We start from the raw sequence: 24375 nt of genomic DNA, 5'->3' as shown, positions 1-24375 counted from the left end.
CACTCGGACTCCAGAGCGTGCGGGCTCAGTAGTTGCAGCACACAGGCTCTCTAGTTGTGGCACATGGGCTCTAGAGCATGCGGGCTTAGTTGCCCCGTGGCATGTGGGATCTTAGTTCCCTGACCGGGGATCGAACCTACGTCCCCTGCATTGGAAGGCGGATTCTTAACCACTGAACCACCAGGGAAGTTCCAAATTTATTTTCTTTAAATCTCAGCCACTACCTTTAATTATAGTACTTATTTCCAATATCTCTTCTTATAGGTTCTTAGAACATACTACATTATATTACTTCCTGCCACTCATCACTCAAACATCAGTCCCTAGGCAGGAGGGGTACATGCTATTCCCTGTCCTTGAATTCTACTCTCTATTTAAACAAATGCTTGGTAATGAGTGTGATGTTGATGTTGATGGTTTTAGATACATAGTTATGGATTTACATCTAATATGAAACCATACTAAATGCCTCTTTGCCTCTAAAAGTTTTCCATTTCTAATGACGCAAAATGAGTCAAAAACACTGTTCTATTTTATGGTAACAGAATCAGAGTAATGAGCAAACCCAGGCTGGTCACTGCTATGTTATTCTTAGAAGGTAAAGGAAAATTCATCCTTTCACTCCAGCTTAATGTTATTTCCATTTCACTGGGATTGAAAATAAAAGGAATACTAGAATTATAAAACTTGAGTGTTTTTCTATTTTTTTTTTCTTATGAGCACGTCAGCTTTAACTTCTTGAAATTAAGAAATTGATCACAAGGTAATTTCCTACCAGTCATCACGAGCTGGTCTACAGACAAATCACAAGATGGAGCTTGATCTTACGGAAATTAAGGAGGTGATACACCGAGATTAAACTGAGGGGTTAAATCAGTGCACTTGAAGATGATCCGATGACACGGCCTTTCAGTTTGTCAACATTTTGCTTTTGATGATGCTGGGAAAGAGTAAGCAGAAGGCATGAAGCCGAAACTTCAGGATCGGGTTAGCAGCCTGAATTTGTACACCACAAACCACAGGGCAGTTACCGATGTGGAAAATCCGATGATCTTCAGCAGCAGGCCTGTCACGGGAGGCAGGTTCCTCTCCCAGAAGGTGTGGGTGATTTCTACAGCTGGAACATCCTCTGATTCAGGTTCTTGGACCCATATGTCTTTCTTTGCCACCTCCCCCAAAGCATTCAAGACCTCTCTAGCTGCCCGTTCTCCGGCCTCTACTGCTCCTTGCACGTAACCGCTCCACTATGTGACAGTCTCCATGCCAGCAAAGTAAATCCTGCCTACGGGCTGGCGGATCACCGTTCCGTACTGAGTCATGATCCCAGGGGGAAAGTAGGCAGCGTAGCAGCCCCCGGAGTACTGCTCTTCACACCAGTCCTTCTCTTCATAGCGCACCGGTTGTAAAGCTTCTTGGGATCCTAGCCCTTTGGCGTACAGCTCACGGATTTTCCTCTTCCTTAGTTCTTTATGGACCTCAGCAAGGCGGTCAGCTTTTCGAGCAAGGATGAAGCCCATGAGGGCGGGCAGCGATCCACCTGGCTTGGTGTCATCCAGGGTTATTGAAACCGGAGCTTCCTCATCTTCGATGATCATCCAGCCGCAGTAATACTTTTTCTTCCAAAAGGCTTCCTTGTAATACATCATGCACTTAATGATAGACCCCATTGGAAGACGCTGGATTCACTGATTTCTCTCTGAAGGAAGCTCTGGTCTGAAGCGTATCTTGGCAGTCGAAGTTGGAGGGATGGCGCTAATCACGTATCGGCACTCATAAAGTTGATGATCCAACATCTCTATCATGATGTTGTCACCCGACTGGTCCACATAGGTGACAGGACACCCCAGCTTCACTCTGTCCCCGAGGAGGTGCATTATCCGCTCGCTTACTTGACCAGATCCGTCTACAGACTTCCGTTCCTGGCCCCGTTTGTAATGGAGGATATCCGAGCGCTGCCTCCACACTGCTTCACATACCACAAGACCCCAGGGCAGACACCTCGCGGGGTTCAGAGGCCACACCGACACTCACAAAGAGAGATGCACACTGCCTAGCAGCCCTGTCTCACCTCGCCGTCACTGTGGTTCATGCCGCATGATACCACCCTTTCACACCATCCACTCTTCCTGTAACATCCATTTTTCTATTTTTACTAATAAGTGTGATACAATTCACAACTTAAAAATTCTAAACTAGTATGCCATCTGTTGCTATGAATATGAAAGATAGGGCCTCATTTGGAGACTTTTATTACATTAAAGCATGAAATGTGGACTCGTGAACTCCCAGTAACCTGTAAAAATCTCTAATTTCTAATTTTGGAACACCTCTACGGTTCACATGCTCCTTTTTTTTTTTTTAAATAGATCTTTATTGGAGTGTAATTGCTTCACAATACCATGTTAATTTCTGTTGCACAACAAAGCAAATCAGCCATATGCATACACATGTCCCCATATCCCCTCCCTCTTGAGCCTCCCTCCCATCCTCCCTATCCCACCCCTCTAGGTCATCTCAAAGCACCAAGCCCATCTGCCTGTGCTATGCTGCTGCTTCCCACCAGCCAACTATTTTACATTGAGTAGTGTATATGTGTCGATGCTACTCTCACTTAGCCCCAGCTCCCCCTCCCACCCTGTGTCCTCAAGACCATTCTTTTTTTTTTTTAGAAATTTCCTGTAATGTCTGAAACATTTATATTAACATATTTCCATACATATTTCCATACAAATACAAGATTTTTAGAAATTTCATGTAATGTCTGAAACATTTATATTAACATATTTCCATACAAATAACCCAATGAAAGTTTAGTATTAGTTGTTTTGTTTGTTTTTTTATACTGCAGGTTCTTATTAGGCATCAGTTTTATACACATCAGTGTATACATGTCAATCCCAATCGCCCGATTCAGCACACCACCATCCCCACCTCACCGCAGTTTTCCCCCCTTGGTGTCCATATGTCCATTCTCTACATCTGTGTCTCAACTTCTGCCCTGCAAACTGGCTCATCTGTACCATTTTTCTAGGTTCCACATACATGCATTAATATACGATATTTGTTTTTCTCTTTCTGACTTACTTCACTCTGTATGACAGTCTCTAGATCCATCCACGTCTCAACAAATGACTCAATTTCGTTCCTTTTTATGGCTGAGTAATATTCCATTGTATATATGTACCACTTCTTCTTTATCCATTCGTCTGTTGATGGGCATTTAGGTTGCTTCCATGACCTGGCTATTGTAAATAGTGCTGCAATGAACATTCGGGTGCATGTGTCTTTTTGAATTACGGTTTTCTCTGGGTATATGCCCAGTAGTGGGATTGCTGGGTCATATGGTAATTCTATTTTTAGTTTTTTAAGGAACCTCCATATTGTTCTCCATAGTGGCTGTATCAGTTTACATTCCCACCAACAGTGCAAGAGGGTTCCCTTTTCTCCACACCCTCTCCAGCATTTGTTGTTTGTAGATTTTCTGATGATGCCCATTCTAACAGGAGTGAGGTGATACCTCATTGTAGTTTTGATTTGCATTTCTCTAATAATTAGTGATGTTGAGCATCTTTTCATGTGCTTCGTGGCCGTCTGTATGTCTTCTTTGGAGAAATGTCTATTTAGGTCTTCTGCCCATTTTTGGATTGGGGTGTTTGTTTCTTTGATACTGAGCTGAATGAGCTGTTTATATATTTTGGAGATTAATCCTTTGTCCGTTGATTCATTTGCAAATATTTTCTCCCATTCTGAGGGTTGTCTTTTGGTCTTGTTTATGGTTTCCTTTGCTGTGCAAAAGCTTTGAAGTTTCATTAGGTCCCACTTGTTTATTTTTGTTTTTATTTCCATTACTCTAGGAGGTGGATCAAAAAAGATCTTGCTGTGATTTATGTCAAAGAGTGTTCTTCCTATGTTTTCCTCTGAGAGTTTTATAGTGTCCAGTCTTATATTTAGGTCTCTAATCCATTTTGAGTTTATTTTTGTGTATGGTGTTAGGGAGTATTCTAATTTCATTCTTTTACATGTAGCTGTCCAGTTTTCCCAGCACCACTTATTGAAGAGACTGTCTTTTCTCCATTGTATATCTTTGCCTCCTTTGTCATAGATTAGTTGACCATAGGTGCGTGGGTTAATCTCTGGGCTTTCTATCTTGTTCCATTGATCTGTGTTTCTGTTTTTGTGCCAGTACCATATTGTCTTGATTACTGTAGCTTTGTAGTATAGTCTGAAGTCAGGGAGTCTGATTCCTCCAGCTCCATTTTTTTGCCTCAAGACTGCTTTGGCTATTCGGGGTCTTTTGTGTCTCCATACAAATTTTAAGATGATTTGTTCTAGCTCCGTAAAAAATGCCATTGGTAATTTGATAGGGATTGCATTGAATCTGTAGATTGCTTTGGGTAGTATACTCATTTTCGCAATGTTGATTCTTCCAATCCAAGAACATGGTATATCTCTCCATCTGTTGGTATCATCCTTAATTTCTTTCATCAGTGTCTTATAGTTTTCTGCATACAGGTCTTTTGTCTCCCTAGGTAGGTTTATTCCTAGGTATTTTGTTCTTTTTGTTGCAGTGGTAAATGGGAGTGTTTCCATAATTTCTCTTTCAGATTTTTCATCATTAGTGTATAGGAATGCAAGAGATTTCTGTGCATTAATTTTGTAACCTGCAACTTTACCATATTCATTAATTAGCTCTAGCAGTTTTCTGGTGGCAGTTTTAGGATTCTCTATGTATAGTATCATGTCATCCGCAAACAGTGACAGTTTTACTTCTTCTTTTCCAATTTGTATTCCTTTTATTTCTTTTTCTTCTCTGATTGCCGTGGCTAGGACTTCCAGAACTATGTTGAATAATAGTGGTGAGAGTGGACATCCTTGTCTCGTTCCTGATCTTAGAGGAAATGCTTTCAGTTTTTCACGATTGAGAATGATGTTTGCTGTGGGTTTGTCATATATGGCCTTTATTATGTTGAGGTAGGTTCCCTCTATGCCCACTTTCTGGAGAGTTTTTATCAGAAATGGGTGTTGAATTTTGTCAAAAGCTTTTTCTGCATCTATTGAGATGATCATATGGTTTTTCTTCTTCAATTTGTTAATATGGTGTATCACATTGATTGATTTGCGTATATTGAAGAATCCTTGCATCCCTGGGATAAATCCCACTTGATCGTGGTGTATGATCCTTTTAATGTGTTGTTGGATTCTGTTTGCTAGTATTTTGTTGAGGATTTTTGCATCTATATTCATCAGTGATATTGGTCTGTAATTTTCTTTTTTTGTAGTGTCTTTGTCTGGTTTTGGTATCAGGGTGATGGTGGCCTCATAGAATGAGTTTGGGAGTGTTCCTTCCTCTGCAATTTTTTGGAAGAGTTTGAGAAGGATGGGTGTTAGCTCTTCTCTAAATGTTTGATAGAATTCACCTGTGAAGCCATCTGGTCCTGGACTTTTGTTTGTTGGAAGATTTTTAATCACAGTTTCAATTTCATTACTTGTGATTGGTCTGTTCATATTTTCTGTTTCTTCCTGATTCAGTCTTGGAAGGTTATACCTTTCTAAGAATTTGTCCATTTCCTCCAGGTTGTCCATTTTATTGGCATAAAGTTGCTTGTAGTAGTCTCTTAGGATGTTTTGTATTTCTGCGGTGTCTGTTGTAACTTCTCCTTTTTCATTTCTGATTTTATTGATTTGAGTCCTCTCCCTCTTTTTCTGGATGAGTCTGGCTAATGGCTTATCAATTTTGTTTATCTTCTCAAAGAACCGACTTTTAGTTTTATTGATCTTTGTTATTGTTTTCTTTGTTTCTATTTCATTTATTTCTGCTCTGATCTTTATGATTTCTTTCCTTCTGCTAACTTTGGGTTTTGTTTGTTCTTCTTTCTCTAGTTTCTTTAGGTGTAAGGTTAGATTGTTTACTTGAGATTTTTCTTGTTTCTTTAGGTAGGCTTGTATAGCTATAAACTTCCCTCTTAGAACCGCTTTTGCTGCATCCCATAGGTTTTGGGTCGTCGTGTTTTCATTGTCATTTGTCTCTAGGTATTTTTTTATTTCCTGTTTGATTTCTTCAGTGATCTCTTGGTTATTTAGTAACGTATTGTTTAGCCTCCATGTGTTTGTCTTTTTTACGTTTTTTTTCCCTGTAATTCATTTCTAATCTCATAGCGTTGTGGTCAGAAAAGATGCTTGATATGATTTCAATTTTCTTAAATTTACTGAGGCTTGATTTGTGACCCAAGATGTGATCTATCCTGGAGAATGTTCCGTGCGCACTTGAGAAGAACATGTAATCTGCCGTTTTTGGATGGAATGTCCTATATATATCAATTAAATCTATCTGGTCTATTGTGTCATTTAAAGCTTCTGTTTCCTTATTTATTTTCATTTTGGATGATCTGTCCATTGGTGTAAGTGAGGTGTTAAAGTCCCCCACTATTATTGTGTTACTGTCGATTTCCTCTTTTATAGCTGTTAGCAGTTGCCTTATGTATTGAGGTGCTCCGATGTTGGGTGCATATATATTTATAATTGTTATATCTTCTTCTTGGATTGATCCCTGGATCATTATGTAGTGTCCTTCCTTGTCTCTTGTAACATTCTTTATTTTAAAGTCTATTTTATCTGATATGAGTATAGCTACTCCAGCTTTCTTTTGATTTCCATTTGCATGGAATATCTTTTTCCATCCCCTCACTTTCAGTCTGTATGTGTCCCTAGGTCTGAAGTGGGTCTCTTGTAGACAGCATATATATGGGTCTTGTTTTTGTATCCATTCAGCCAGTCTATGTCTTTTGGTTGGGGCATTTAATCCATTCACGTTTAAGGTAATTATCGATATGTATGTTCCTGTGACCATTTTCTTAATTGTTTTGGGTTTGTTTTTGTAGGTCCTTTTCTTCTCTTGTGTTTCCCACTTAGAGAAATTTCTTTAGCATTTGTTGTAGAGCTGGTTTGGTGGTGCTGAATTCTCTTAGCTTTTGCTTGTCTGTAAAGCTTTTGATTTCTCCGTCAAATCTAAATGAGATCCTTGCTGGGTAGAGTAATCTTGGTTGTAGGTTCTTCCCTTTCATCACTTTAAGTATATCATGCCACTCCCTTCTGGCTTGCAGAGTTTCTGCTGAGAAATCAGCTGTTAACCTTATGGGAGTTCCCTTGTATGTTGTTTGTCGTTTTTCCCTTGCTGCTTTCAGTAATTTTTCTTTGTCTTTAATTTTTGCCACTTTGATTACTATGTGTCTCGGCGTGTGTCTCCTTGGGTTTATTCTGTATGGGACTCTCTGCACTTCCTGGACTTGGGTGGCTATTTCCTTTCCCATGTTAGGGAAGTTTTCGACTATAATCTCTTCAAATATTTTCTCTGGTCCTTTCTCTCTCTCTTCTCCTTCTGGGACCCCTATAATGCGAATGTTGTTGCGTTTAATGTTGTCCCAGAGGTCTCTTAGGCTGTCTTCATTTCTTTTCATTCTTTTTTCTTTAGTCTGTTCCGCAGCAGTGAATTCCACCATTCTGTCTTCCAGGTCACTTATCCGTTCTTCTGCCTCAGTTATTCTGCTATTGATTCCTTCTAGTGTAGTTTTCATTTCAGTTATTGTATTGGTCATCTCTGTTTGTTTGTTCTTTAATTCTTCTAGGTCTTTGTTAATCATTTCTTGCATCTTCTCAATCTTTGCCTCCATTCTTATTCCGAGGTCCTGGATCATCTTCACTATCATTATTCTGAATTCTTTTTCTGGAAGGTTGCCTATCTCCACTTCATTTAGTTGTTTTTCTGGGGTTTTATCTTGTTCCTTCATCTGGTACATAGCCCTCTGCCTTTTCATCTTCTCTGTCTTTCTGTAACTGTGGTTTTTGGTCCACAGGCTGCAGGATTGTAGTTTTTCTTGCTTCTGTTGTCTGCCCTCTGGTGGTTGAGGCTATCTAAGAGGCTTGATGGGAGGCTCTGGTGGTGGGTAGAGCTGACTGTTGCTGTCCTCAAGACCATTCTTAATGTCTACATCTTTATTCCTGCCCTGCAACTAGGTTCATCAGTACCATTTTTTTTTTTTGGATTCCATACATATGCATTAGCATACGGTATTTGTTTTTCTCTTTCTGACTTACTTCACTCTGTATGACAGACTCTAGGTCCATCTACCTCACACAAATAACTCAATTTCGTTTCTTTTTATGGCTAAGTAATATTTCATTGTATATATGTGCCACATCTTCTTCATCCATTCATCTTTCGATAGACATCTACGTTGGTTCCATGTCCTGTCTATTGTAAATAATGCTGCAGTGAACATTGTGGTGCATGTCTCTTTTTGAATTACGGTTTTCTCAGGGTATATGCCCAGCAGTGGGATTGCTGGGTCGTATGGTAGTTCTATTTTTAGTTTTTTAAGGAACCTCTGTACTGTTTTCCATAGTGGCTGTATCAATTTACATTCCCACCGACAGTGTAGGAGGGTTCCTTTTCCCCACACACTTTCCAGCATTTATTGTTTCTAGCTTTTTTGATGATGGAGATTCTGACCGGCGTGAGGTGATACCTCATTGCAGTTTTGATTTGCATTTCTCTAATAATTAGTGACGTTGAGCATCTTTTCATGTGCCTCTTGGCCATGCCATCTGTATGTCTTCCTTGGTGAAATGTCTATGTAGGTCGTCTGCCCATTTTTTAAATGGATTGTTTGTTTTTTTGATACTGAGCTCCATGAGCTGTTTGTATATTTCGGAGATTAATCCTTTGTCTGTTGTTTCATTTGTAAATATTTCTCCCATTCTGAGGGTTGTCTTTTTGTCTCGTTTATGGTTTTCTTTGCTGTGCAAAAGCTTTTAAGTTTAATTAAGTCCCATTTGTTTATTTTTGTTTTTATTTCTGTTACTCTAGGAGGTGGGTCAGAAATGATCGTCCTGTGGTTTATGTCAAAGAGTGTTTTTCCTATGTTTTCCTCTAAAAGTTTTATAGTGTCTGGTCTTACATTTAAGTCTTTAATCCATTTTGAGTTTATTTTTGCATATGGTGTTAGGTAGTGTTCTAATTTCATTCTTTTACACGTAGCTGTCCAGTTTTCCCAGCACCACTTATTGAAGAGGCTGTCTTTTCTCCATTGTATGTTCTTGCCTCCTTTGTCGTAAATTAGGTGCCCATATGTGCGTGGGTTTAGCTCTGGGCATTCTATCCTGTACCATTGATCTATATTTCTGTTTTTGTGCCAGTACCATACTGTCTTGATTACTGTAGCTTTGTGGTATAGATTGACGTCGGAGAGCCTGATTCCTCCAACTCCGTTTTCCTTTCTCAAGATTGCTTTGGCTATTCGGGGTATTTTGTGTTTCCATACGAATTGTAAGATTTTTTAATTCTAATTCTGTGAAGAATGCCATTGGTAGTTTGATAGGGATTGCATTGAATCTGTACATTGCTTTGGGTGGTATAGTTATTTTCAAAATATTGATTCTTCCAATCCAAGAACATGGTACATTTCTTCATCTGTTTATGTCATCTTTGATTTCTTTCATCAGTGTTTTATAGTTTTCTGAGTACAAGTCTTTTGCCTCCTTAGGCAGGTTTATTCCTAGGTATTTTATTCTTTTTGTTGCAATGGTAAATGGGAGTGTTTGATTTTTCATTGTTGGTGTATAGGATTGCCAGAAATTTCTGTGCATTAATTTTGTATCGTGCAACCTTACCAAATCCATTGATTAGTTCTAGTAGTTTTCTGGTAGCATCTTTAGGATTTTCTATGTATAGTATCACGTCATTGGCAAATAGTGACAGTTTTACTTCTTCTTTTCCAATTTGTATTCCTTTTAGTTCTTTTTCTTCTCTGATTGCCGTGGCTAGGACTTCCAAAACTATGTTGAATAAGAGTGGCAAGAGTAGACATCTTGTCTTGTTCCTGATCCTAGTGGAAACTCTTTCAGTTTTTCACCATTGAGTATGATGCTCGCTGTGGGTTTGTCATATATGGCCTTTATTGTGTTGAGGTAGTTTCCCTCTATGCCCATTTTCTGGAGAGTTTTTATCATAAATGGGTGTTGAATTTTGTCAAAAACTTTTTCTGCATCTATTGAGATGATCATATGGTTTTTATTCCTTAATTTGTTAATGTGGTGTATCACATGGATTGATTTGCATGTATTGAAGAATTCTTGCATCCCTTGGATAAATCCCACTTGATCATGGTGTATGATCCTTTTAATGTGCTGTTGGATTCTGTTTGCTAGTATTTTGTTGAGGATTTTTGCATCTATGTTCATCAGTGATATTGGTCTATAATTTTCTTTTTTTGTGATATCTTTTTCTGGTTTTGGTATCAGGGTGATGGTAGCTTTGTAGAATGAATTTGGGAGTGTTTCTCCCTCTGCAATTTTTTGGAAGAGTTTCAGAAGGATCAGTGTTAGCTCTTCTCTAAATGTTTGATAGAATTTGCCTGTGAAGCCATCGGGTCCTGGACTTTTGTTGGAAGATTTTAAATTACAGTTTCAATTTAATTACTTGTGATAGGTCTGTTATTTTCTAATTCTTTCTGGTTCAGTCTTGGAAAATTTTACCTTTCCAAGAGTTTGTCCATTTCTTCGTGGTTGTCCATTTTATTGGCATATAGTTGTTTGTAGTAGTCTCTTACAGTCCTTTGTATTTCTGCAGTGTCAGTTATGATTTCTCCTTTTTCATTTCTAATTTTATTGATTTGCATCCTCCCTTCTTTTCTTATGAGTCTGGCTAAGGGTTTATCAATTTTATCTTCTCAAAGAACCAGCTTTTAGTTTTATTGATCTTTGCTATTGTTTTATTCATTTCTATTTCATTTATTTCTGCTGTGATCTTTATTATTTCTTTCCTTCTACTGACTTTGGGTTTTCTTTGTTCTTCTTTCTCTAGTTGCTTTAAGTGTAGGGTTAGATTGTTTATTTGAGATTTTTCTTGTTTCTTGAGATGAGATTAAATTGCTATAAATTTCCCTCTTAGAACTGCTTTTGCTGCGTCCCATAGGTTTTGGGTCATTGTTTTTCATTGTCATTTGTTTCTGTGTATTTTTAAATTTCTTCTTTGATTTCTTCAGTGACCTCTTGGTTATTTAGTAGTGCACTGTTTAACCTCCATGTGTTTGTGTTTTTTCGTTTTTTTCCTGTAATTGATTTCCAATCCCATAGCATTGTGGTCAGAAAAGATGCTTGATACGACTTCAATTTTCTTAAGTTTTTCGAGGCTTGATTTGTGACCCAAGATGTGATCTATCCTGTATAACATTTCATGTGCACTTGAGAAGAAAGTGTATTCTGCCACTTTTGGGTGGAATGTTCTATAAATATCAATTAGATGTATCTGATCTATTGTGTCATTTAAAGCTTGTGTTTCCTTAATTATTTTCTGTTTGATCTGTTCATTGGTGTAAGTAGGGTGTTAAAGTCTCCTACTATTATTGTGTTACTGTCGATTTCTCCTTTCATGGTTGTTAGCATTTGCCTTATGTATTGGGGTGCTCCTATGTTGGGTGCATAAACATTTGTAATTGTTATAGCTTCTTCTTGGATTGATCCTTTGATCATTATGTAGTGTCCCTCCTTATCTCTTGTAACAGTCTTTATTTTAAAGTCTATTTTATCTGATATGAGTATTGCTACTCCAGCTTTCTTTTGATTTCCATTTGCATGGAATATCTTTTTCCGTCCCTTCCCTTTCAGTCTGTATGTGTCCCTAGGTCTGAAGTGGGTCTCTTGTAGACAGCATATATATGGGTCTTGTTTTTGTATCCATTCAGCCAGTCTGTGTCTTTTGGCTGGGGCGTTTAATCCATTTACATTCAAGGTTATTATCGATATGTATGTTCCTATTACCATTTTCTTAATTGTTTTGGGTTTGTTTTTGTGGGTCTTTTTCTTCTCTTGTGTTTCCCACTTAGAGAAGTTTCTTTAGCATTTGTTGTAACGCTGGTTTGGTGGTGCTGAATTCTCTTAGCTTTGTTTGTCTGAAAAGCTTTTGACTTCTCCATTGAATCTGAATGAGATCCTTGCTGGGTAGAGTAATCTTGGTTGTAGGTTTTTCTCTTTCATCACTTTAAGTATATCCTGCCACTCCCTTCTGGCCTGCAGAGTTTACATTGAAAAATCAGCTGATAACCTTATGGGGATTCCTTTGTATGTTATTTTTTGTTTATCCCTTGCTGCTTTTAATATTTTTTTCTTTGAATTTAAGTTTTATTAGCTTGATTAATATGTGTCTTGGTGTGTTTCTCCTAGGGTTTATCCTGTGTGGGACTCTCTGTGCTTCCTGGACTTGGGTGACTATTTCCTTTCCTATATTAGGGAAGTTTTCCACTATAATCTCTTCAAGTATTTTCTCAGACCCTTTCTTTTTCTCTTCTTGTTCTGGGACCCCTATAATTCAAATGTTGGTGCGTTTAGTGTTGTTAGAGAGGTCTCTGAGATTGTCTTCAATTCTTTTCATTCTGTTTTCTTTATTCTGCTCCTTGGCAGTTATTTCCACCATTTTGTCTTCCAGCTCACTTATTCGTTCTTCTGCCTCTGTTTTTGTTATTGATTCCTTCTAGCATATTTTTCATTTCAGTTATTGTGTTGTTCATCTCTGTTTGTTTGTTCTTTAGTTCTTCTAGATCTTTGTTAAACATTTATTTTCTCAATCCATGCTTCCATTCTATTTCCATGATTCTGGATCATCTTTACTATCATGACTCTGAATTTTTTTTCAGGTAGATTGCTTATTTCCTTTTCATTTATTTGGTCTTGTAGGTTTTAACCTCGCTCCTTCATCTGTGACATATTTTTTTGCCATCTCATTTTTTTTTTTTCATGAGTGGGATTGTGTTCCTGTTTTATTGGTTGTTTGGCCTGAGGCTTCCAACCCTGGAGTTTGTAGGCTATTGGGTAGAGCTGGGTGTTGGTGCTGATATGGGGACCTCCATGCGACCTCACTCTGATGACTATTTCTTGGGGTCTGAGGTTCTCTGTTAGTCCAGTGGTTTGAACTCGGAGCTCCCACTGCAGGAGCTTCCCCCCAACCCCAGGCTTGCAAATCAAGATCCCGCAAGCCATGTGGGGAGGCAAAAAAACAAAAACAAAAAATAAAGTAAAAAATAAAGTTAGACCAGGAACCTAAGAGACATGTTAGAAAGAATGTAAAAATAAAAATATAGATGAATCAACAACTGGAAGGTACATCAGTACCACAGTATTAAAAAAGAGGAGGAGGGAAAGGAAAAAAAAGGGGGGGGGGGAGGCCTTGGCTGTGGGGGGCGGGGCCTAAGCAAGGGAGAGGTCTGGGTGGTGGGTGGGGCCAATGCTCAGGACCCACAGTGCTGGAAAAGGCCCTAGGGGCTGTGGGGGGGGGGGTGGGGCTTAGGCTCAAGGAACAGAAGGGGCCCAGGTGTGCCCCCCCACCCCGGTCTCAGAGGGCGGGGGACCTCACCTGGGAGCCCAGCAGGCTTCCTGGGCTCGAGTGGGTGGGGCAGTCGCCCTCCTCTCCTCTCCTGCTCCTCAGGTCTGGGGTCTGGGAGGGCCCCTCCCGCCTGCCTCCCTTCTATGCCCCCAAGAACCCACTTGGCCTGGAGGGGGCTTTGGATGGTAGGGGACCAGCCTGGGAGGTCAGAGGCTCCCGCGGCCCCAGTGGACAGGGCAGTCGCCCTCCGCTCCTCTCCCGCTCCTCCTGGACGGCCCCTCCCGCCTGCCTCTCCCGATCTCCCCGGCCTCGGGGGCACTGATCTTCTCTGGCCTCTACTTCTCCTCTCCCTTTGGTCCCCCTACATCCTACCAGTTGACTTTGGGGGTCCTCCCGTCTCCTTGGGGGTCAGAGTCCCCCACCAGCGGCCAGGCAGGCACCCTAGTTGTGGGGAGACGCTAGCTCCGCAGCTTCCCACACCGCCATCTTGACTCCTCCCACATGCTCTCTTAAAATAGCAATTCCAAAGAAGAATCTGAGGCTCAAATCAAACACAAAATTAAAACCAGCTTTAAAAGTGCTTAACTTTAATAGAAATCAATGTGAAGCCTTCATAAATTTTAACTGACTTTAACTTCCTGCTTTGGATTTATTTTCTTTACTGATAGTCCATATAGGGAGACCCAGCAATTACTATGATTATTAGAAGAGGGTTTATTCAAATCTGCTGTCTGCTGCTATAACTATATAGCACATATTGGTAACCTATCAGAATCCACAATTTACCTCTCTCTTCATATCATTAATACATCATAATCGGATTCAGAAGTTTAGTATTACTTTAACAAATCTGAAGTGTACTCAGGAATGTGAACAAGATTTTATATATGTAAATAATCTACATGTTTGTTACATTTCCACCACAGATTTTACCTTAAAATACCTAATGCAGTTACAATACATCAGAGTGAAGATAGATGCTTTATACTTGTACATTTTCTGAAACTGGGGCTTATTTTATGAAGGAAACTTGGCTTAATAATTAGAACTTTCATGTTAAGCAAGTTTGGGGCACTTATTTTATACAGTCTCAAATTTTAAGATTAAACACAATTTCAATCAATATTTATACTGAACAAAAATTATGTCTGGTTCTCTTTTCTATAACGCCATCAACCTACTTACTACATTTTTGAGCTTATAGTTAACTTTACAATCTTTAAATTATTATATAAGTAACATACACTTGCAGAGCTTAGAAGTCAAACCCTGCTAAAAAGACTTGTGCCGAAAGTGGCCCCTGGCCCCAGCTCAGAGGCATCACTTTCAGCTCTTCTGTTCTTTTTTTAATTCAGTTTACTTTTAAAAACACTTTATTGAGGTATGATTGATATGTAAAAAGCTGTACGTATTTAATGTATACAACTTGATGAGTTTGGGAATAAGAACACACCATGAAAGCCTCACCACCATGAAGGCTGTTGACAAATCCATCACCTCCCAGTTTCCTCCCACCCCCTTTAACAGTAGTATTTTGCATGTGTGTGGTAACAACACATGATCTGCATGTTTTTTTGTTTTTTGTTTTTTTTGGCTGTGTTGGGTCTTCATTTCTGTGCGAGGGCTTTCTCTAGTTGTGGCGAGCTGGGGCCACTCTTCATCGCGGTGCGCAGGCCTCTCACTGTCGTGGCCTCTCTTGTTGCGGAGCACAGTCTCCAGAAGCGCAGGCTCAGTGGTTGTGGCTCACGGGCCTACTTGCTCCGCAGCATGTGGGATTCCCCCAGACCAGGGCTCGAACCCGTGTCCCCTGCATTGGCAGGCAGATTCTCAACCACTGCGCCACCAGGGAAGCCCCGTGATCTGCATGTTTTAAGTATACAATCATACTGTTAGTTACAGGCACTGTGCTGAATAGATCTCCAGTACTTATTTTTGCAAGGTAAGTTAGTTCTGGCCCCTTCCAGTCAACTGGGGAAGGAGCACACACCCACACACAATCACTGTAGGGAAAGTGAGGCCGTGCTTTGTGGGCTGCAACATGGCAGTGATCAGTAGAACCAGTGATGAGCCAGTGAGATGCTGACCTGGGGTCAGCCTGATATTGAGATGGCTTGGGCCATGAGCAAGCAGCATGCTGAAGTTTATTACAAGCCAGTTTCATCAGCTGACCTACAATACCTGAAACTCACCAAAGTGGATGACCAAATCTACTCTGAGTTCTGGAAATTTTGAGAAGCTCAGGATAGATGTATTGGACCCAGAAGAGCTCAAATTAGAACCAGCTGAAAAATGAAAATAGTTAAAGAACAAGGGCTTTATGTAGTTATAATAAACTAATAAAAGTGGAGGCCATTCTACTAGAAGTTTCATGGGACCCACACTCATTCTGTCTTCCTACACTGTGATGCAATCTTAGAGATACCTCCTGATTTCATCAAAAGTGAACTTTGTGTTTGCTTCTTGCTTTTCTTGTTATTTAGAGGTGATTTTTCAAGAGAAAGCTGAAGGTGTCTTTTGTCTATCCTAAAACTAGAAATCCTAGTGCACGCTAAATTGTGCTTCCAAAGTCTCTGTAAGTAAAAAAAAAAAAAAAGTTAAATCACCTTTTTTTCATCATCTCATGTGCAGATGAAGGGATTGGAGATTCCCTTAGTATTTTTAGCTGAATCTTAAAAGGTACAAAATATTTGCCATCCATTTCAAATGCCATCTGTTTTAAAAGGAGCATATTTATAGGATTTTATTTTTTAGGAGCTCCAAATACACACTAAATTAAGCTCCATAGCTAAACAAAAATTTCAAGCATTTGGAAAATTATGTGCATTATAAATTCATATTCACAACCATTTAACAATGTATCCAGTTCTTCATTTTCTATGCAAATTAATTCCAAACTTAATTATACCGGGTATGGAATCTAAAAAGGCTATATGCACATAATTAAATGTATAAAAGATAGGTGAAGGGAGACTATAAAACAGAATACCTGATTACTTGAGAAGTCACAGTCTGTCTTGAATATCTGAAATTGAGTTTGGCCCTATAATTTTTCCCACACAGTCTTAACTTGGGCCATTTAATTTTTATTTTCAAACAAAGAATGGTGCTAGAAATTTTTTTATTGAGTTATAACTGACATAAACATTTTATTAGTTTCAGGTGTACCACAGAATGATTCAGTATTCACATATACTGTGAAATGATCGCCACAATAAACCTAGTTAACATCCGTCACCATACATAGTCACAAAAATTTTGTTTAACAGTGCTGTACCTAACACCCCATAACTTACTTATTTTATAACCAGAAGTTAGTACCTTTTGAATCCCTTCACCCATTTTGCTCACCCCTCACCTCCCACCTCTGGCAACCACCAATCTGCTGTCTCTATGAGCTTGGTTTTTTTCTTGTCGTTTTCTGTTTTTTCTAGATTACACATAGTAAGATCATACAGTACTTGTCTTTCCTGACTTACTTCACTTAGTATAATGCCCTCAAGGTCCATCCATGTTGTTGCAAATAGCAAGATTTCCTTCTTTTTATGGAATAATATTCCACTGTGTATATGTGTGTATCACATCTTCTTTATCCATTCATCCATCAGTGGACACTTAGGTTGTTTCCATATCTTCACTATTGTAAATAATGCTGCAATGAACATGGGGCTGCATGTATCTTTTTGAGTTAGTGTTTTCATTTTCTTCAGATAAATACCCAGAAGTGGAGTTGCTGGATCATACAGTAGTTCTATTTTTAATTTTTTGAGGAACCGCCATACTGTTTTCCAAAGTGGCTGCACCAATTTCACTTATACACCAACAGTGCACAAGGGTTCCTGTCTCCACATTCTCATCAAAACGTGTTATTTCTTGCTTATTTGATAATAGCCATTCTAACAGGTGTGGGATATCTCATTATGGTCTTGACTTGCATTTCCCTGATGATTAGTGATGTTGAGCACTTTTTCATGGCCATCTCTATGTAGTCTTTGGAAAAATGTCTCTTCAGGTCCTCTGCCCATTTTTTAATCAATTTTTGTTGGTTTTTTTTTTTTGTTTTTTTCTACTGAGTTGTATGAGTTCTTTTTACGTTTTGGATTATTCCCTTATCAGAAAAATAAGTTGGAAATATTTTCTCCAATTTAGTAGGTTGCCTTTCCATTTTGTTGATGGTTTACTTTGCTGTGCAGAAGCTTTTTAGTTTGATGTAGTCCCACTTCGTTTTTGCTTTTGTTGCCTTTGCTCTTGGTGACAAATCCAAAAAAAACATTGCCAAAACTGATGTCAAGGAGCTTACCCCCTTTTTTCCCCCCCCTAGTTTTATGGTTTCAGGTATTTCATTCAAATCTAATCCATTTTAACTTTTTATATGATGTAAGATAGTAGTCATTTCATTCTTTTCTCTGTGGCTGTCCAGTTTCCCCAACACTGTTTATTGAAGACACTGTCCCTTCCCCATTGTATAATCTTGGCTCCTTTGTCATAAAATTAATTGGCCATATATGTGTGGGTTTCTGTTCTGTTCCATTGATCTATGTGTCTATTTTTATGCCAATACCATTCTGTTTGGATTACTATAGGTTTAAAATCAGGAAGTGTGATGCCTCCAGCTTTGTTCTTTCTCAATATTTCTTTGGCTATTTGAGTTCTTTGTGGTCCCACACAAACTTTAGGTTTGTTCTATTTTTGTGGAAAATGCCATGGGAATTTTGATAGGAATTGCATTGAATCCATAGATTGCTTCGAGTAATGTGAACATTTTAACAATATTAATTCTTCCAATCCATGTGCACAGAATATCTTCCCATTTATTTGTGTCTTCTTTCATCAGTATTTTATAGTTTTAATAGGTCTTTCACCTCCTTGGTTATATTTATCCCAAAGTGTTTTATTCCTTTTGATGCAATTATAAAAGGGATTTCCTTAATTCCTCTTTCTCATAGTTCTTTATTAATGTATAGGTTCACAACAGATTTTTGTATGTTGATTTGTATACTGCAACTTTACTGAATTCATTTATTCTAACAGTTTTTTGGTGGAGTCTCTAGGGTTTTCTGTAAATAATGTGTTACCTGCAAATAGTGAAGTTTTACTTTTTTCCTTTCCAATTTGGATGCCTTTTATTTATTTATTTAGCCCAATTGCTCTAGGGCTTCCAATACTATGCTGAATAAAAGTGGTGAGAGTTGGCATCCTTGTTTTGTTCCTGATCTTGGAGGAAAAGCTTTTAGCTTTTCACCACTGAGTATGATGTTGGCTCTGAGCTTGTCATACGTGGCCTTTATTCCCTCTAAACCCACTTTGTTAAGAGTCATCACAAATGAATGTTGGATTTTGTCAAATGCTTTTTCTCCATCTATTGAGATGATATGATTTTTATCCTTCATTTTGATTTGCAGATGTTGAATCACCCTTGCATCCCTGAAGTAAATTCCACTTCATCATGGTGTATTATCCTTTTAATGTATTGTTGAATTCAGTTTGATAACATTTTGTTGAGGATTTTTGTGTTTATGTTCATCAGGGATATTGGCCTGTAGTTCTTCTTTTTCTGTGGCATCTTTGCCTGGTTTTAGTATCAGAGTAACGTGGCATGCACCAGAATCACCTGGAGGCCTTGCTAAAACATTGATTGTGGGGATCCACTCTACACGTTTTGGATTCCATAGAACTGGAGTGGAGCCTGATAATTCGCATTTCTCTTAAGTTCCCAGTGATGTTGGTTGCTAATGTGGAGACCAAACTGAGAACCACTGATCAATGATTATCCTCAGTTTCTTCCCTGCAGTTTAGGAGAAACAGATAGTACTTCTCTCCTTTCCCACAAGTTTTACTTTGTACTCTTGATTCCATCTTCATTCCCATTCTGCAATTATTTACTCTATTCCCAGCACCTCCAATCTCTTTCTCTATGTGTCGACTTCTCACCTTCTGCTTTCTTGATGCATAGACTTCCATTTTTAAAACACAAAACAAGTGACCCATCTACCTATCATTTCTGTGTCTCATGCATCTACCTGTTCACTGCCAAGTTTCTAAATGAAATATCCTTGAATCAAAACCTCTACATTCTCTTACTTTTCTCCATTACTCGGATCATCTCTAATCAGTTAAGAGTCCTAGCGGGAAACAGACAGCACTCTCACCTTGGGTAAATTACTGAAGGACTCTTTATAATGTGGGCAGGATACAGGGAAACTACAATGAATATTGCAGTAACCTGGGCTAGAAATAATGGGAGATCTTTTGCCATTCCTAGAACTGAATGGGTGAAGGGAAACAGAATCTGGAGAGAAAAGTGCTCTGTGGAGAGTGAGCTACCTGATAGGAGCCTGTGAGACATGTGGCCCGTAGCAACATCATGGAGGTAAAGGGCAGAAAAAAAAAAGCTTTATCGTTCCTCCTGTCAATATGCCAGTATTCTGCTAGTGTTCCAAATTGGCTAATGTAACCAGAAGCCAGAGGTTGCCTAACCCTGGCTGGTAAATAAGCTGACTGGTAAAGTCCTAGAGTTCAACTCCACAAGACATAGTAGAGGGAAGAAGAACAGAGAATGGATCTGAGGTGCAAACAGAATATATCCAGCACAGTCCACTCCTTTTGTTCTTCAGCACCTATTCTTGTCCTTTATTTATGCAACAAATTTATGTCCGCAACATAGGAAACAAAGTCCTGTAAGCTACCATTTCATAAGAGGTTGATGTCAATTCAGTCATACTCTTCTCATGAATACAATGGAACTTTCATATGTTAGATGATAAGACATGTCTCAAATTTAAAGGACTGAAACAATAAAAAATAAGTATTCCAAATTTAACAAAATTAAATTAGAAATCTACAACAAAAGGATATTGGGGGAAATTCACAAATATTTTGAAATTAAACAATATACTTTTTAAATAATCCATGGTTCAAAGAAGAAATCAAGATGAAATAAGAAAGTATTTTGAACTGAATGAAAATGAAAACACAACATATAAAAATTTATGTAATGCAGCTAAAGCAGTGCTTACTGGCAAATTTACAGCTTTAAATGCCTATGTTTTGGAAAGAAGAAAGACCTTAAATCAATAATCTAAGCTTAAACAGCTAGAAAAAGAACAGCAAATTAAAGCTAAAGCAAGCAGGAAAAAAGGAAATAATAAAGATCAGGGTTGAAACAAGGGGGATGCAGGCAAAATAGGGAAAGATCAAAAGGATCCACAACGTTGGTTCTTTGAACAGAACAATAAAATTGATATGATCAAAGAAAAAAAGAGAAATGGACTACCAAAATCAAGAATGAAAGTGGGGACCTCACCACCAACTCTACACAAATTAAAAGGATTAGAAGTAAATGCTATGAACAACTTTATGCCAACAAACTAGACAATTTAGATGAACTGGAAAAATTCCTAGACACACAAATTACTGAAACTGACTCAAGAAGACAGAAAATCTCAATAGACTTATATATAACATGTAAAGAGAAAGAAACTGAATAATTTAAAACCTTTCCACAAAGAAAAGTCTGTAACCAGATGGCTTCACTGGTTCATTCTATCAAATATTTAAATAATACCAATCATTTATAAACATCCAGAACACAGAGGAAAAGGGACTACTTCTTAAATCACTCCATGAGGCCATTATTAAACTAACTCTAAAGCTAGAAAAAGAGAGCAAAAGAAAAACCACAGACCAATATCATGAATTATAGAAACAGAAATCCTCCATGAAATACTAGCGAATCAAATCCAGCACCTCTTTCCAAGAGGCTGTTAATGGTCCATTGCTTGACTTACTGGTAAATCACTGAAGTAAAACCTTTTTGTCTTGTGTTATGGTTCAAGATTTTGAAGATTTAAATACACACAAGAAAGAAAAAGGTGCCTAGCCTATGCCTTCAAACTATAAGTAATAGTAAAAGTAAAAGACAAACAGAAAAACAAAAACAATGGCAGAATATGACAAGTTCCCTAAAAGATATAAAGTGTTAAGAGGAAATGGGAACATAATTGATCCATGTATGCTAATACTTTATTTTGGTTTACTTTTGAGGAGGTATGAGAAGGAAAAAACAAAAAGTTTATAAGGAAAATAAAATTGGGGTTGCCTTTATCATGGATGGGTAGAATTTCAATAGGTGAAGAGAAAGAAAAATGTAGGTAGAGATCTACACGAGCAAAGCTTGAAGCCTCTTTGGCAGAAACATCAGGTCAGGTTTGGCTCCACCACTATGTGTATAGATTAAAAAAAAAAAAAAAAAAGAAATCACTGGAAGCCCAAGCTGAGGAAACATGAACTTAAAAGTGTAGAGGAAGTAACTTGAGTTTTCAGAGCAGGAAGATATGCTTTGGGGGTATTAGTTTGAGAGTTAAAGAATTTAATGTCTTGGACCAGGAAACAGAGAATGGGGTGGCAGTTAAGGGACTCAACAATTAAGGGACTTAAGCAGTTAAGTGGACCACTTTCTCGACCTTTCAGGAGTTGGCGAGGTCAAAACTATTTTCATAACATGTTACTTGCCTTTTTCAATCTCAGTCTTTCAAGTTTCCAGACACTATGACATTTGTTTTCACAACAGATTAAATGTGGAAGCAAATATGAGAATGTAGGAGTCCTCTATTAAACCAGACAGTAAAGGCCTGAACCTGAAATACTGAGTTACATATTTTCATATGTATATGAAAATATAAAACAAGCTCACTCTTCTAATTTTGTTTTGTAAAACAGTTACATTTTCATTAAAAATTTTATGTTAGTATGTGTTGGCTTATGATTTTTAAATGAACTAAATTTAAAAGTTCTAATTTGCAATACATTATATATGATAGATATGTAATGAATATAAACAAAAGCTCTTTCAGGTCCTCAATAATTTTAATCAGTATAAAGGGATCCTGATGCCAAAAAGTTTGAGAACTTTCAGAAAAACTTCAGGACCTAAAACAGAGTAGTAGTAATGTGAATGAAATGAAGAAAATCAGATAAAAGATATTGCAGAGACAGAACTGACAGGAGTTGGACAATAAATGTGGGAAAGAGACAAAGAAACCAAACATTTAGCCTTAATGAGAATGACAGAATAAGAGATAAGGAAATAAAAAAAGATGAGAGTTTGGGAAAGGCAAGAATTCAGTTTTGACACAAACAGCCAAGCAGCGACATACAAGAAAATGAAATATATATAGGGTCTGAAATATAGTTTGATGGTCATGTGTGTAGGAAAGACCAGGTTGTTTTGGCATCTTACATGATTGAACATCACCTCAAGCAAAAAAGATATACATCAACATTACCATGAATATCTTGGATCACTTGTCCCCAATTCCCTGCTGGGAGGTTGCTGCAGTTTCTTCTGAAAATAGCTCTTAAATTGATAATTCTGGAAGCTTCTGGGTTATATGTATTTTTACTAAGTGCTTTTTAATATTTTCTTAGTCTTGGCTAAATTGCTACAAACAATTAGTAATTTCTAAGAGGCAGTCCGGTGTAGTTGTAGGTGGACCAGACTGAAAAGACAGAAGATTTCATTCTCATTAGTCACTTTCTCTGGAGTTCATGCTCTTCAATTTATATAATAAAGTGAATATACAGGGTTAATCTACAAGGTTTCTTCAGATCTACAATTTTATGAATCAGGACTTCCCTGGTGGTGCAGTGGTTGAGAATCTGCCTGCCAATGCAGGGGACACGGGTTCAACCCCTGGTCCGGGAAAATCCCACACGCGGCGGAGCAACTAAGCCCGTGCACCACAACTACTGAGCCTGCGCTCTAGAGCCCGCCAGCCATGACTACTGAGCTCATGTGCCACAACTACTGAAGCCTATACTCCATAACAAGAGAAGCCACCTCAATGAGAAGCCCATGCACCACAATGAACAGTAGCCCCCGCTTGCCACAACTAGAGAAAGCCGGCGCACAGCAACGAAGACCCAACGCAGCCAAAAAAATAAAGTTTTATGAATCAGCTATCAACCCCCTTATCATGAACTAAAAAATACAACCCAGCCTGCAAAAGAGTATAGAACCAACCAAGATATTAACTAGCAATACCTTTCTCAACTGACAATCTGTTGTCGTTCCTCTATAAAGATTGTCTACAATCTATTTTAAAAGCCACCTCTTTAGACTTTACAAAAAGTCCTGAATCCTAGTATTTTGTCAACAAATACGACTTTACCTGACTGGTCTTGATTTTGCAAATTTTAAGCATATTCTGCTCTGACACCTCTACCCCCAATCCCAATTCCCCATCCAATCAACACCTTTCTAGGCTAAGGAGTTCTGTGATTGTTCTGGTCAATCTTAAAAACCTCTTCATCCCACTGATCCCTTAAATTGCCCATTTCTAGAGTCTTAAGACTTTCCTGAAATCATGGGATTAAAGGTGAGTTAATTATTGTAGGCAGAATAATGTTAAGGAAAAAACCCATCACTTTCCTGGGCTTTTTGGTCAGTGTATCGGGTTGCTATCTTCATGTAGTTTATAGCAGTGCTTACCTTTCATTTTACTAGCAAAAGAACTTTTTTCTCCCAAATGAAGTTTTATATAATACTCCACTATATAAAACAGGTTGTAAAGTGCAATTGCTCTGAATGAGGTTAGTGAAGACCTAAAACCCCACAGACTTGGTCAACCCTGGCTCCTCCTTCACATCCCACTCACCAAAGGCCCTTAGGGTGCTTCCCAGGCAGCATGGAGTACACCACGGAAATCATCACTTTATGGTATCTTTAAAGATGCCAAGAAGCGTGGAAGAATCAAAGGTTCAAATGAAATAAATCAATTACTTCAGAAAATCTCTTTACAGCAACATCCATAAAACATTATAAAATTCATTGCTTCTCAATTTACTCAAACATGCAGGTGCATTTTAGGAAAACTGCCCTTTTTTAAGTAGTTAAGGAATGGATACAGCATCAACTTCAACAAATACTGGCTACAATACATGATATTAGGAGGAATCATTCGTAATTCCTCCTATAATAGATGTCAATATAGTATAAGATATCAAAC

At 38.3% G+C, this 24375-nt stretch overlaps 1 pseudogene; it reads right to left on the bottom strand.

Moving 5' to 3' along the window:
• Positions 1 to 977: 977 nt before the first annotated feature.
• On the bottom strand, positions 978 to 24077 carry LOC103020920 (amine oxidase [flavin-containing] A-like; annotated as a pseudogene).
• Positions 24078 to 24375: the final 298 nt, after the last annotated feature.

The sequence above is a fragment of the Balaenoptera acutorostrata genome, chromosome 14 (assembly GCF_949987535.1).
Source record: "Balaenoptera acutorostrata chromosome 14, mBalAcu1.1, whole genome shotgun sequence".
NCBI lineage: Eukaryota > Metazoa > Chordata > Mammalia > Artiodactyla > Balaenopteridae > Balaenoptera > Balaenoptera acutorostrata.
This window is presented reverse-complemented; position numbering and strand designations above follow the sequence as displayed.